The sequence below is a fragment of the Thermobia domestica genome, chromosome 1 (assembly GCF_964235325.1).
Source record: "Thermobia domestica chromosome 1, izTheDome1.hap1.1, whole genome shotgun sequence".
NCBI lineage: Eukaryota > Metazoa > Arthropoda > Insecta > Zygentoma > Lepismatidae > Thermobia > Thermobia domestica.
In genome coordinates, this window is record NC_137454.1 from 348,114,008 (window position 1) to 348,127,922 (window position 13,915).

Here is a 13,915-nt window from a genome sequence, read left to right on the forward strand (position 1 = left end):
TTGTTGGACTTGATACGTGGAACGAAACAGAAGAACCTAGAGTTGAGTTGCTTTTGAGCTTAACCTCCCTTTCAGCAGCGATGCTATATAAGAGGAGACCTACTGATTAACGTGGAACCCGAACCACATAAGCACCCACCGGGAATCGAACCCCGGATCTCCCGCGCCGGAAGAACCTCGAGAAAATCCCTCGGGCACGATGTTATTCCACCACAATTCACATGGCCTAAAATCGAACCAGAGACCCTCCACACTAAAGAGAATACTCTACCACTGAGTCACCATACTCTCACCGTGAAAACTTCTTAATTGTGGTAAGTGACGTATTAGTTATGGAGGAATATATTACAATGATAGCATTCAAGCTATTTTTCTCTCTTTAATAAGATAACGTTATTTAGTACTGCAAATTTAAGGTCATTATATTCGAAACGTACAGCAAACAAGTTATCCTAGCAGACAAAAAAGAAAAAGACCTTATAACTTAGAGAACACTTTGTTTCACAAAATATTGACATAATTAAAGTCTGAGGGAACCACTAGGAAGTAATGATAGCGGAAACGTGAGGCTGATCACCTCACGAATCCCTTTTGATGAGATAATAAAGCAACTCATTCTAGTCGTCTCCTCTACACCTTTTAAAAGAAAGAGGGATTGCCTCCAATTTATCTTCTTTAAACTTTCAAGATGCTTGTCAAATGAGCCTTTCTCCTAACGTAGTGTGTTATTAATATGCAAGTAGATGCAATTTCCTGCAGTAAATCCAATATTTTTATATTAAAAAAAACTCCACAATAAGCTTACATAATCAAAATTTTTGATGAATTTTATAATATGATTAGCGTAGATGTCCAAATAGGAGATATTCTATATCAATTGACAAATCTCGGTAACTGAATATAATACTACGGAAGAATGTGAATTCTCATGTGTAATTCTCGACACTATCGAGAAAAATATTTTCTGTAAGCCCAAAATTTCATAGTTTATGATAAGCACAACAAACCTTAAAGACTGACATTGAACTAAACCATCATCAAACTATTCAGTATAAAAACTAGCAACGCGATCGTAAATATTATGGATAATGAGGAATAACCCAATTATCTCTAATCCAAAGATGAGGCATGCTGATATATGTAATTATATACTATAGCAAAATATCCATTCTTCCCACGAGGAGAATACGTTTCATTTTGGACACAAAGGGCACCAAAGCTGTCACCAATCAACTTCCGGATTCCAAAAATTATGAATTCTACACTAATATACAGTAGGTCATTTTCAATTATATTTATATCTCACCATTCCCCTTTGAAATACTAATGGGGATTGAATTTGGATTTATCAATGTTCGTCTCAGCGACCCCGAAAACTATGGATTCGACACTAATATCAGCCATTTTCCATCATTTTTATATATACACCTCCTCTTCCCCCTCCCCCAAGTTCAGGGGCTGAATTTGGATTTAAACAGCATTGGCAGTGTTATTGTTCATCTCAGCAATCCCGAAAACTATGGATTCGGTACTAATATCGGTCATTTTCGATCATTTCTAAATATTTTCTCCCTCCCTCTAAGTTGCACCTTCAAAGTGAAATGATAAAACCCATCCCAAACCCGAACCTCATTTATGTGGCAAATTTGATCGAGATCGGTCTCGTGACTCAAGAGTTATTAAGTTTTATTTATTTTTATATATCATTCTCCCAAACCCTTCCCTAAGTTGTACCGTCAAAGTGAAATTATAAAAAACACTCCTAGGTCCGAACCTCATCTATGTTGAAAATTTGATCGTGATCGATCAGATGATTGAAGAGTTATTAAGTCCCAAACATAGTGGCTTTCATTTTTATAAACGTACGTAGACTAAGTGCCAAGCCCATATCCAGGAGGGTGTAGGGGGCCGCCCCCCTAAATTTTTGCGGGCCCCCTTTAACTTTTCACGGTAGGCTTCCAAAGGAACTATAATATGGTGATGAACTATAATATTTTTGGATCAGGCCCCCCGTACATTTTTGGGCTGGCTACCGGCCTGTTAAGTACCTAATTGTATCTCTTGTGGTTAATCTCCTAACGGCCACACGAGTATTCTTAGCAGTGATACAGTACTTCTAACACTAATGTACACTCATGTCCAACATTATTGTCGCATATCTATAACTGCTTTCTTATGAGAATATAATTTACTAGTGATTTTTCAGGCTACTTTTAATACTTATACTATGTGTATAATCGGAAAATGCATATTTGTGGTAAGTTTCATAGAAAAAGAGTTATAAATACGAAAATTAGAATGAGTAAAGCAAAATGTTGCTTGGACACGAAACTTTTATTTTCGTTTTATTGTTCTTAGTTACTGCTCTTTTGACATGAATTTTGACACATACATGTCTTTGCCTATTAAACACATACTAACATTATAAGAAATACCGGACGAATTCGTTATCAAATTATAGTCCTATAACAACGTATTTATGGACATGCGACAAAAATTTTGGGCATGAGTGTATATAATGTTTCCCCCAGGAATTCTTTAGGGTAGAGGGAGGGGCCATTGCTCCCCTGGAGTTGGCCAAGCGGTCATTCTTGAAGCTAAAATAAATTAATTTGCAAATACGTCATTCTTAGGGGGCGTTCACTTTGACTCAGTGACAGAGACCTTACCTCTCGTTAGGGATGCGCACGAGACGAGTCGAGACACGGCTCTTCCAACAGAGAAATACACATTTTTCGAGTCGAGACATCACTTTTACAGCACATTTTCGAGACGAGACAGCCACAAATCTTGTCTCGTACGCTTCCCTACCTCTCGTGCTAGGGGGTCCCTGGTTCGACCTAGCCCGGGACGGAGCGACCTAGCCCCTTCTAATTTTTTGAGTGACAAAAATAATTGAAGCTATTATCTATAAATTTTTGAAAGTTTATTGTAAGCGTTGCTTTTATTCTTTATTGGAAAATTTTTGGAACGTTAGATATAGTACCAGTTTTCACCATGTAGATCCGCCACTGCTATTTTCATATAAAACGTTCCGCTCTTGAAGCAGTTCATTAATTGTGAGTCCCTGAGCCCGATACGGGCTGTTACAAATCTGCACTGCTAGGATATCTGCCGTAAACTTAAAAAACCTTCCATACACTACGTTAACATTTTCGTTTTGACGTAACAATTTCCGAAAAACAAAAAGGAACATCACGAAATACCGGAAAGGAAAGTTCTTTGGTGTGGTGGCTACACGAAGAAAAATGAAACAGAAAGTTCATGGCAAGTATGGAACGGCACGCTGAAACGATTCACAAGGCCAAGGACACCTAATGTTGAACTAAATACTTTGTAACACAACGACCTTGTTAAGCAAAAAGAACGCTTGATAAACAACTATAGGAAGAAAGGGTGTAAAGAAACGAACAGATAATCCACTTTGTCTTATTTTCACTTACGGTACTTCGAAGAAGAAAACACCTTATATTTCACGCTTTTATAAGTTTTATTAAAAATGAAAAATGGAACACCATGTAATGTCTAACCAAAATATTTACCGTATTATATAACGTTTGCGTGACCAAATAGAACACTTTACGCTTCATATTTCTGGTTTCGTAGACGCATCCTAAAGCTTTGGGCACTATATTTTTTTCTTCTTTTAATGCAAATTAGGAACTTTCTAAGCTCAAGTGGAAATTACAGAAGATGACCCCATGATGCCTCGGAGAGAAGGCGAGGTGGATACCTAAAAATAATCCTACGTATATGCAAATAAAAATTCAAATCAATTGTGTATACAACCTAGATCCTATTTCATATTTTATGATGGTTTATGGCTAAGAAATTTATTGTGTGTTATCTTCACATTTTTTTTCTAAAAATCAAAAATTACTTAACATGTCAAAAAAACATTTTAATACACTTAAGATTTTGCCTGGTCAGTTGCAACTCACTCGTCAGTTGTATTTTTGTTACCTTTTTTTTTTTCAGAATCGTGACTCTGATACGTCACACATTCTGTGTACTCGTAATCAAATCCGAGTGTCTCACTATCAAATGTGAAATTTTTTAGCATTTTATCCATTATTGGAATGAAATGAAATATTTGAGTTTAACGTCCCACGAATATGCTCTTCAGGCTAAGGGAGACGATGATTAAAGCAAGTGAATGATGATGGAAGATTTGGTGGGATGAGAAAGTGTGAGGAAACCCCGAGAAAATCCACGAGCATGATGTTGTCCATCACGAACTTACTTGACCGGGTATCTAACCAGGGACCCCCACGCAACCAGGAGCGTCATTTCAGATTTTGCTTGGGGGGGGGGGCAAACCCCTTGATATAAGTAGAATTTCGCGTTTTTCACTCATTTACTACTACTACTCTATTGATAAAATCTATATAAATCTCAAACTCAGGGGGGGCAAATGCCCCTCCCTGCCCCCCTAAATGACGCCCCTGCACGCAACAGAGGCAAGCACTCTACCACTGAGGCACCGTGCCCTCTTTTATCCATTACGTAGCTGTCATCTATAGCTAATGAGTGGATTAGTAAGTAGGCTTCCATTGCTGTTATTTATTTGCAGATTTGTAATTCAAAGTTGTTTGTCAAATGGATAATACGCTATGCCCGTATTTGTACTCTCAGTTCAAGTGCTGTCAAATGGATTTAAGCACTCAGATTTTATTTTATAGACTTGACTAAGCTAGCAGTACTTCGTGAATCACTACTGTTATTTTCTTTATCAGAAAAAAATCGTTCAAACGAATGATCATCCTTATTTAGATAATACGTTCATGGTAGCAGCAGAGACAACTTGCGAACAGCTTGCCGTAAGCTTGCATTGGAAGTCGGTAAGCTTCCATCCGGCTTGATCGGAAAGCGTGTTAGAACGCCGCAAGCTGGATTCCAGTAATGAAGTTACAATGGGGGGCAACCTTGCATTCAGTGTTCCATTCAGTGCATTTTAAGCTGGCGGCAAGTCAATTGCGAATTAACGGCCAGTGAAGCTATGACACTTTGCGAAGGATTTAAAGTATGGCTTGCAAGTACAACAAAAGGCAGATTGTATGGAAGAGTACTCATAGAAAGCCAAACGTGAAGCACGCTCCAACTGGTCGAAAGCTTTCTTGCTACTTGTGGTAACATGTGATAGATCATTGTTGTCTGATTTATTAAGCACCGTGTACCAGGATCAAATAAGATGCAAATTTGGAGGCCATTTTCTTCTCTGTGCTTAAGTCTTACAATTTCCTAATCTTTGTTGTACTTCCCGCATCATGCCTCTTGTTGTATGTAGCCAATTAGAACCTAAAGTACGAATATTTCAAAATAACTATATGAAGTCTGATTTTTTCTAAAAATCGGTCCAATACCAACGGCCTTACCTTGTAGAATAGAGTTAGGAGCAAAAAAAAAGTTAAAGAAAATTTTGTCAGTTAAAAGTAAAATGAATTCTTTTAGTTTAACGTTCCCACGATTATGCCCTTTTAGGCAAAGGGAGACGATGATTAAAGCAACTAAATGATGATGGAAGAATTGGTGGAATGAGAAAGTGGGAGGAAACGGGAATACCCAGAGAAAACCCACGAGCACAATGTTGTACTGTACGAACTTACTTGGCCGGAGATCGAATCAGGGCCCCACGTACCAGAGGTAAGCACTGTACCACTGAGCCATCGTGCCCCAATCAGTGTTTCTTTCAGACATCTTTTGGGGGGCACTGCCCCCCTGAGTTCTGAGAATGCCCCCCCCCGGGACGAGACCAAAATAACACGTCTATAATGTAATAATAAATAAAATAGTACCACAGAATACTGTGTGTGCCCCCCGGAACATTTTTTTTTTTGACAGAACGACTGCCCCCAGTTAAAAATTCAGGAATATTATACGATGGTCAGCTATACTGTTGCTTTACGTGCTTATCGATCCACAACCATCTAGTCGATATGAATTCTAGGAAAATATTGAATGACTCGGCTTCGATTCCCCATGGCGATCCAATTTCTTCTTCCCACATTCACCCAGTTATGACTCAAGGATTTACCCTGCCTCTGTCAAATAAATACCCGAGAGTATATTGGCTAAGGATGACTAGAGCTTGATACTAACCACATCACCTTATATATTATTTGGCGAGAAGTGTAGATCAATTACAATACCCCTACCTTCCTACTCATCTGGTTGCAAGTTCGTAGAATAGTTAATTAGTTAATTAGTCTAGTATTTGAGATATTTTATTAGACTCACCGCTTTTACTCACCGATTCTTCTGCATCGATCTCAAGAACACTAACAATACACTAACGAGGATTCGCAAAGTATAATAGTGTTTACATTTAAAGCAAACATAATGACCTTTACATGAGAAAATTTACTTCGTGCTTTCTTTTGTTCTTATAACATAGTGAGACTAAATAATTTGAGAGAAAGGAGATAGCCAAGGAAGAAAAACGCCTAACTTGACTTTTAAGTGCTGGTGTTTTATAGATACCTCCACGTTACGTGTTCTCGACTGAAACTAATATTTCCGGGTTCGATTACCGGTGAGAACATTTATTGTTATTGTTGGCTCAACTGGTAGCTTGAATTACCATGAGAGAACATCAGTTTCAGAAATGAGAAATAAATAGTTGCTCACAAAGCGATAGTAATCGATGTGCCGTCCAGTGGTGTAGTCACTTGAGATCCACTGGGTCCGGATCTTTCCCCCTAGGGCCGGATTTAAGGGGGTGCACCGAGGCAAGTGCATCCTCTTTCGTTGTAAGTATACACTATCTAAAATGAGAAGCTAGCAGTGAAAACATAAACACTTTCCTAAACTTTCTGCTGTCATGTTTCGATTTAGGGCTTAAAAGTAAGCAGAGCTTTCCAAAAGCAATAGTTTAAGTCGATTTTCTGAAGGTCAAAGCAAAAGGATTCACCAAGCAAAACAATATTTGTTATTCACCACAAATGCCTAAAGTCATTAAGAAAAATCAAATTTAATTCAAATGTAGTAGTAGTTATTGGTGCACCCCTCCCCGTCAGAGAATTCTGGATCCGACCTTGCCTCCCCCTCCCTCAAAATTTGTAACTCAACTAATATTTGTTCTCTTTCTTCTCTTTCTTAACAGAACTATACTTGCTTAATAATGATATAACAGAAGAATGATATAACATAGCCTACAAATTTGGTTTTACATCATCCTTTTCTTATAAAAATAATATAGTTCTATTTTATAACGTTCTTTGACTGTACAGGTGTCAAGGGGCCGCGGTGGCTCAATGGTAGAGCGTTCACCTCTGGTGTTTGGGGTCCCGGGTTCAAACCCTGCTCCTGCCAAGTGAGCTTTGTGGTAGACAAACACCGGGTGCGTGGGTTTTCTCGGGGTTCTCCCGTTTCCTCCCACTTTCTTCATTCCACCACTTCATTCATTACTCATCATCACCGTCTCCTTTTAGCCTAACCGGCATAATCGTGGGACGTAAAACTCAAAAATTTCATTTCATTTTGTACAGGTGTCAATAATTAGCAATTACTTATCGTGTTGTCGAGTGCAGAATAATACAAGATTAATACTACATAGACGAATTGGACCCCCACCTGAAAAAAAAAAGAAAAGAAAGAAATCATTGGGCACCTTTCAACCCACTAAAAGCCGATAATTTTCTGCAGTTTACACTAAACTGTACTTAAATTAGCCCGAGCTCTCTCATGGCTAAGTGACTAAGCATTAGTCTTCAGTCTGGGAGATCCAAATTTCATTCCCGGTTGGAGATAATGTGTTTCAGATCCCACATTTAGCTGTAGGTTCACGTTTTATATGTATTGACGATGCTGAAAGGTACACTAAATTCAAACCCAACGAACCATCAAACGAGTCCATTCACTTCGTGAAAATAGGAATTATTTTACTGTTGTTTGTATAAATGGCATTATTCCAGAACTGCAAAAATCGGCACTTGCAAGCGATATATTGCACCTGGCCCTCCTGATGAAAAAGATTCCCGCACTCCTTCATTGAAGCACATATTATTTATTATCTAATACTCAAATTACTGTATTTTCATTCTGTGAATGTAAAACATGTGCTTTATAAAATTTCCTATTAGTAGTAGACCTAAGTTTATCTTCTACGATGTTTTTACCAGTGAAAGTAATGTTGAATATATAAAAGTCATTTAAATACATATTAAAACAAAAACAGCTCGCATTGTCTATAAACCAACTTAGGCTGAGGGATTAAGTGCAAAATAGGAAAAGAATCGTTGGAACCAGGGGTGCACTCACGAAAGGGTGGTCCAGCGGATCCGAAACCCCCTCAAAAGAAAACTTCGTAACTGAATATAGATTTGTACACTTTCTCAATAAAATTATATTTGTCTAACAGGAAAATGATTGATGTAGCATGAAAATTTTATTTTACAATTTAACTGTACTCTTTCTCTCATAAACAACAATCCAGCTCTGTCATTTTTCTCCCTGAAAATATACGTGAAAGTATTTTACAATTACTTATCGTCTTTTCGGGTGAAAAATAATACCCGTCGAATATTACATAAATGTAATGGCTTGTAATATTGGACTCCTTCAAAGAAAAAAAATTGTTCACCACTAACACGCATGAACTAGGAAGCAATCAGGGACTCCTTGCACCAAAGATGAGCGCTCTACCACAGACTACCGTGCTCCCAATAGTTGTGTTGAATACGTGTATGTATGAATATATATTGTAACATTTTGTCGAAAATATGCTTTGTTTTCTCATAGTTGTTGCCTTGATTGGGCGTTGGAGGAGGTAAGTGTCCTCTTAGCTTGATACAGTGACGTATGCAGCGAAGGTTAAAAATAAACATTTAGCATATTAAAATATGTATGTATACAAACTCTGAAAATACTTGAATTTGGAAGCTTGAACCACCTTGACAAATTTCTACATACACCATTAATATCATGTATTTATATTTTAAATCAACAATATAGTAATATACTAATTTAAAGAAACGTGAAATTCTGCATATATTGGTGAAAAATACCCCTCTTCGCCAAGCAAATACAAAAGCAAACTCTGAAATGAGATTCCTGGTTTTACTGCTAAACGTATCAACAAGAAAAAACAGCTTCATGTATAAAAATTTAAGCCTTTTTCTCTGGATTTTTTAAAATTATAGTTCACTCTCAATTACACTTTTGAAACAATAATACCACCTAACTACTAAAAATGTATGATAATATAAGAATTTTTATTCGAAATACCCTTCGTTAGAAACGTATTTCAAGCGAATATTTGAAAAAGAACTGTAGAACCTTTATAAACCAGAGAATTCGTGAACTTTCAAGAAAAATTAACAGAATGTATGCCATTTTCTTTCTTTTTCCATAATTTTGTGGTTAACAGAATAAATCTCTAAAAATTTGAAAAAAAAAATGTAGTAATCTAGATGTGTATAATCAAGGGGCTGCTTTAGGTGGTTGCAATTCTCCCTGAAAATATATATCTACACTATTTGTGGATGATCAATGCTAAAAGGGAATAAGTACCATTTAAATTTAATGAAACATATACCTTTTAAAGAATAACAGATTAAATTGTACAGTTTATATCAATTGATTCCTTTTCTTCTTTGTCACTAGTGAGAGTATATAGGACGAAACATGCCATTAAAAGCAATATTTGTTCTGATTTAATGTATACGATACTTTTCTACCTGGGATCATGTACGGAAACATTCATGCTAGCGTTTAGACGAGCAAACAGGATCATCCCACTGCGAGTAACAATGATCTTGACGTTCCCGGTAATTTACATTTTAATATGGACAAAAACATAAGAAATATCGAATTGATCGTTACTAAAACATCTACATTATTACGCTGTAAGATTTGACAGTAAAATGTTAGTGACCCCGCGTCGTATAGTCGTTTACGCTCTACCCTTTGGTGCGAGCGGTCCCGGGTTCGATTCCTGGTGGGGGCAAAATGATGTGAGAGCTTTTTGAGGCCAATCACTCTTAGTGAGGTTTTTCATGATTTTACTCATTCATATCAGGCAAGTGCTGAGGTGGTATATAGCATACAGACACAAGACCGCTTCCTTCATTATTCGAGAGACGTCATTCCTCATATATGAAAGGCTTAAGGCCATAGATAAATAAATTTATAAACAGTAAGGTGTTACAAAGATTGACTGTCAAAAGTGCTTGCATTTCCATATTGTTATTTTAATTGAATGTAACTGAAGAAGTATTACTTATATAAATGTGTAAACAAAGTGTTAATTTTAATGCTAATATGAACCATAATTATTTTTACCATTAATCGTATTTTTCATTTTTGGGACACGGTAGCTCAATGGTATAGCGCTTATCTCTAGTGCGTGGAGTCTCTATTTCGATCTCCGGTCAAGTAAGTTTGTCGTGAACAATAACGAGTACAAGGATTTTCTCGGAGTATTTCCGTTTACTTACACATTAACATTCTATCAATTATTCCATCATCATTCACACGCCTTAATCATCCGTCTCTCTTAGCCCGAAGGACATAATTGTGGGACGTTAAACTAAAAGATATATTGCTCATTTTATGCAATGGTGTAATTAAACAACTTTTGACTATCAGGAACAGTCGTTCTTTCAGAAAAACATGTTGCGGACCCTTCTTGCTTTCTGAACTCTGACTATTTAGCACACATAGTTAACAAATTTCTTGACCGTTTATCTTAATTGGTAGAATAATTCACGCTTAAAATTGGTAGTATAGATCTCTGTTAAATTAATCATTCAGATTCAAAATCGGCAACATCGATCTTAGCTGTTGTAATAATTTACGTTTAAAACATCGTCAACCGTAGTCGATTTAATCATTTATGCTTAAAATCGCGAGAAATGATCTTAAGTCAATTTTATCAATCATGTTGAAAATCGCCAGCGTCGATCTTAGTGGATTAAATTTTTACAGCACGTTCACTCCATTCTTTTCTTAGCTCATAAAGAATACTTTCGAAATATCAAAGTGGTTTACGACAGCTGAACCTTTTCTCAATTTCTTGCTATTAATTGACATAATTATCACATTTCCTACAATAAAGGACTAATTGTTCAATTTAAAATCATCAGCATCTAATCGTAATTTAGCTTTTTTTTCTTTTAACAAAGTGCTCACTCCGCTTATTCAACTGAGTTGATTTTGTGTTTAACTTCCTTGTTAACAGCTAAGCTATGCGAGACGGGACCTACTGAGTAAAGTGGAATCCGAACCACATGAGCTTTGCCAGGAATCGAAGCCGGGTCTCCCACGCCAAAGGCGCGTACACTAACCGCTTAGCCACAAAGGAGCTCTCCGCTTATTTATAATAAACCAGCTAAATTATAAATACAAATAGGAGAAGAAACAGTTGTGGGGGACTTCAAAAATTTGTTGGGATGTCACTTAAAAATGTCACTCAATAATTAATAAATAGTAGTAAATATATTAAGTGCTTCTGGAATTCCTAAAGAACACTTTTGATTTCCCTCCATAATAATAATAATAAATAACTTATTACAATAATATATGAGAAAGCAGTTTCGATATAGTAATAAAATATTGCTTACACAAATTTAATTCCAAATATCATGAAGTTGAAATAGTTATTTAGACACTTACAGCCATATTTTACACTGATTAATTCTCAAAATTTAGGAGAAAAAGCAAGATATCTATCAAATGTTAGTATTTTAGCAACAAGCCTTGCACCTCATAGAAAGTTAATATATGAATAAAATATAATAAAGCAAACATAATTGTTATAGTGAGTGGCGTATTTAGGATTTTATTTCGGAGGGGGGGGGCTATGCACCCCACGTAAATAAGCACTTATATTTTTCCTTTTAGGTGTCGACAAATTTAGTGAAGTTGTGCATATAACAAACTAGCAGCGTTCACCCCGCTTCGCTGCGGTCACCCCGGAACGCAATAAACGTTGTTACTTAGATAATTTTTACTTTTTCGCTTTCAAGTGATATGATAAAAACCATAGAAGATTGCATTAAATGTTAACATTATATCGCCTGTCATTTATGTTAACCCGCCCCGCTTCGCTGCGGTCACCCCGGAACGCAATAAACTTTGTTACTTAGATAATTTTTACTTTTTCGCTTTCAAGTGATTGCAGTAAATGTTAACATTATAGCGCCTGTCATTTATGTTAACCCGCCGAGTGACACGGTCATGCGGGTTGCATATAAATACGTTTATTTTTACCTATGATGATCTAACAAAGGATTTGTACGTTATGGACACTTGAATGGTCAATTATCTCAAGACACTGGTAATTAAAAATTAAAGTGATATGATAAAAACCATCTAGGGTCCAAATCCTAATAACCCCCCAAAAATAAAAGAAATTGGTTCAGCCGTATTAGCGTGATGAGGGAACAAAGGATTTGTACGTTCTCTTTTATATATATAGATTTATTTCAGCCCGGTATCCCCTTAAATAAGCCACTGGTTATAGTATTAGTATTGTTCCTAAGTTACGTGTATGTACTCTACTAGTTAGATTGTACTATACATATCATGCAATAATTCTCACTTTGTAAGATACAAGCACCGCAATCTAAGTAAAATTGCAAAATGAAAGCAAATGTTCTACCACATTCAAGTAATATTAATAGTATGAAATAATATAAACATTAGAAAAATTAATAAAAAAAATAGCGTTAGAAACTGAAAATTTGTTTTTGTTTGTTGCTTATTTTTGCAGTTGAAGCGCACTTAGCCGAGCGAAGCGAAAAAAAATAAATAAATAAAACAGCGTCAGTTAAGTGTAACAAATACGGCACCAGCACTTAATTTGGCGAAGGCATTAGAGCGTTGTGGTAGATTATTAATAGCAGCAGTAGATAACGTTGAAAATAACGTCCTGGAGATGTCAGTGAGCAACACCACGTTATCACAGCACAAAAATTTATAGAAAATCGATAAAAAGCACCAAACCAAGATGTTATGTTGTCCTTTGTTGTTTATGAGTAACAATGATTCAAAGAAACAAGAACCACTTTTCTGTTGATGATGTTCTTGGTCTGATGGGATAAGAGTTTCTTATTTCTCACACGTATTTCTTTTTCTCTCTGTTTTGTTGCTTAAAAAAAAAGATCCTTACCTCGCTGAATGGCGAGCTCTGTAACAATTGAATGACACCACGCGACTGCAAAATACTCGTTCCCATGAGTTCTATTTATACGGGAAAAAACCGAGCGTTCACTCTTCCCACAATTCAAGTTACTATCATTTTCTACCGCCACTTTTTTTTTCGTTCTTTCTTTCTTTTTTTAAGGATCAATCAGCATATTTCGCCAAATATCGGCTCTTTCAAGGATGGGAGGTGCAATATTGTGATTTCGGAGCATCCTTCACGAGTGTTGCCATCTACTTAAAAATTTTCAACGAAAATTTTGTCACTGATTTTTCTGGTTTTATTTCTATAAGTTTTGGTGCTTAACTTTTTAATTTGTCGTAGTTACTAATTACGAAATGTCCCGCCTAAACTCGAGGACAATCGTGCAATTAAAGACGTAATTTTTTATCGGATCATTTGCATAATGAGAGTTGGCAACAATTTAGAACGAAGGATACTTCTCAGTTGCGTCTTCCTTCTAGGAGGCCGGCCGGCTTTGGTTCAGATGAGACTTTCACTATCACTGACGGGGAGGAGGAGGAGGAGGAAAAAAAGGTGACCTAACCAAGAAGTAGGGTACCAATGCGAGCAATGCGAGGAGAGCATCGCGGGACATGTATTTTCATGGATCATCACTTTGTTTGGTGCACACCTCGCGTCAACTTCTTCCACCGTGTACATTTTGTCTTCTTACTCCCTCTAGCGACGGATACACAAAAACAAGTTGTTATTACGCGCGTGGCGTGTGCAGAAAATCTTCTCTTTCGTTTTTCCTTCGGTTTGAGTGCT

General features: G+C 36.7%; 1 protein-coding gene across 1 annotated transcript in view; it reads right to left on the reverse strand.

The window, feature by feature from the left end:
• The window catches only part of LOC145664020 (uncharacterized), a 55,933-nt gene extending 42,786 nt beyond the window's left edge, over positions 1–13,147 (reverse strand). The window contains exon 1 of the mRNA XM_081730315.1: positions 13,112–13,147. The gene's annotated coding sequence lies outside the window, so the exon portion shown is untranslated. The remainder of the gene's footprint in view (positions 1–13,111) is intronic.
• Positions 13,148–13,915: the final 768 nt, after the last annotated feature.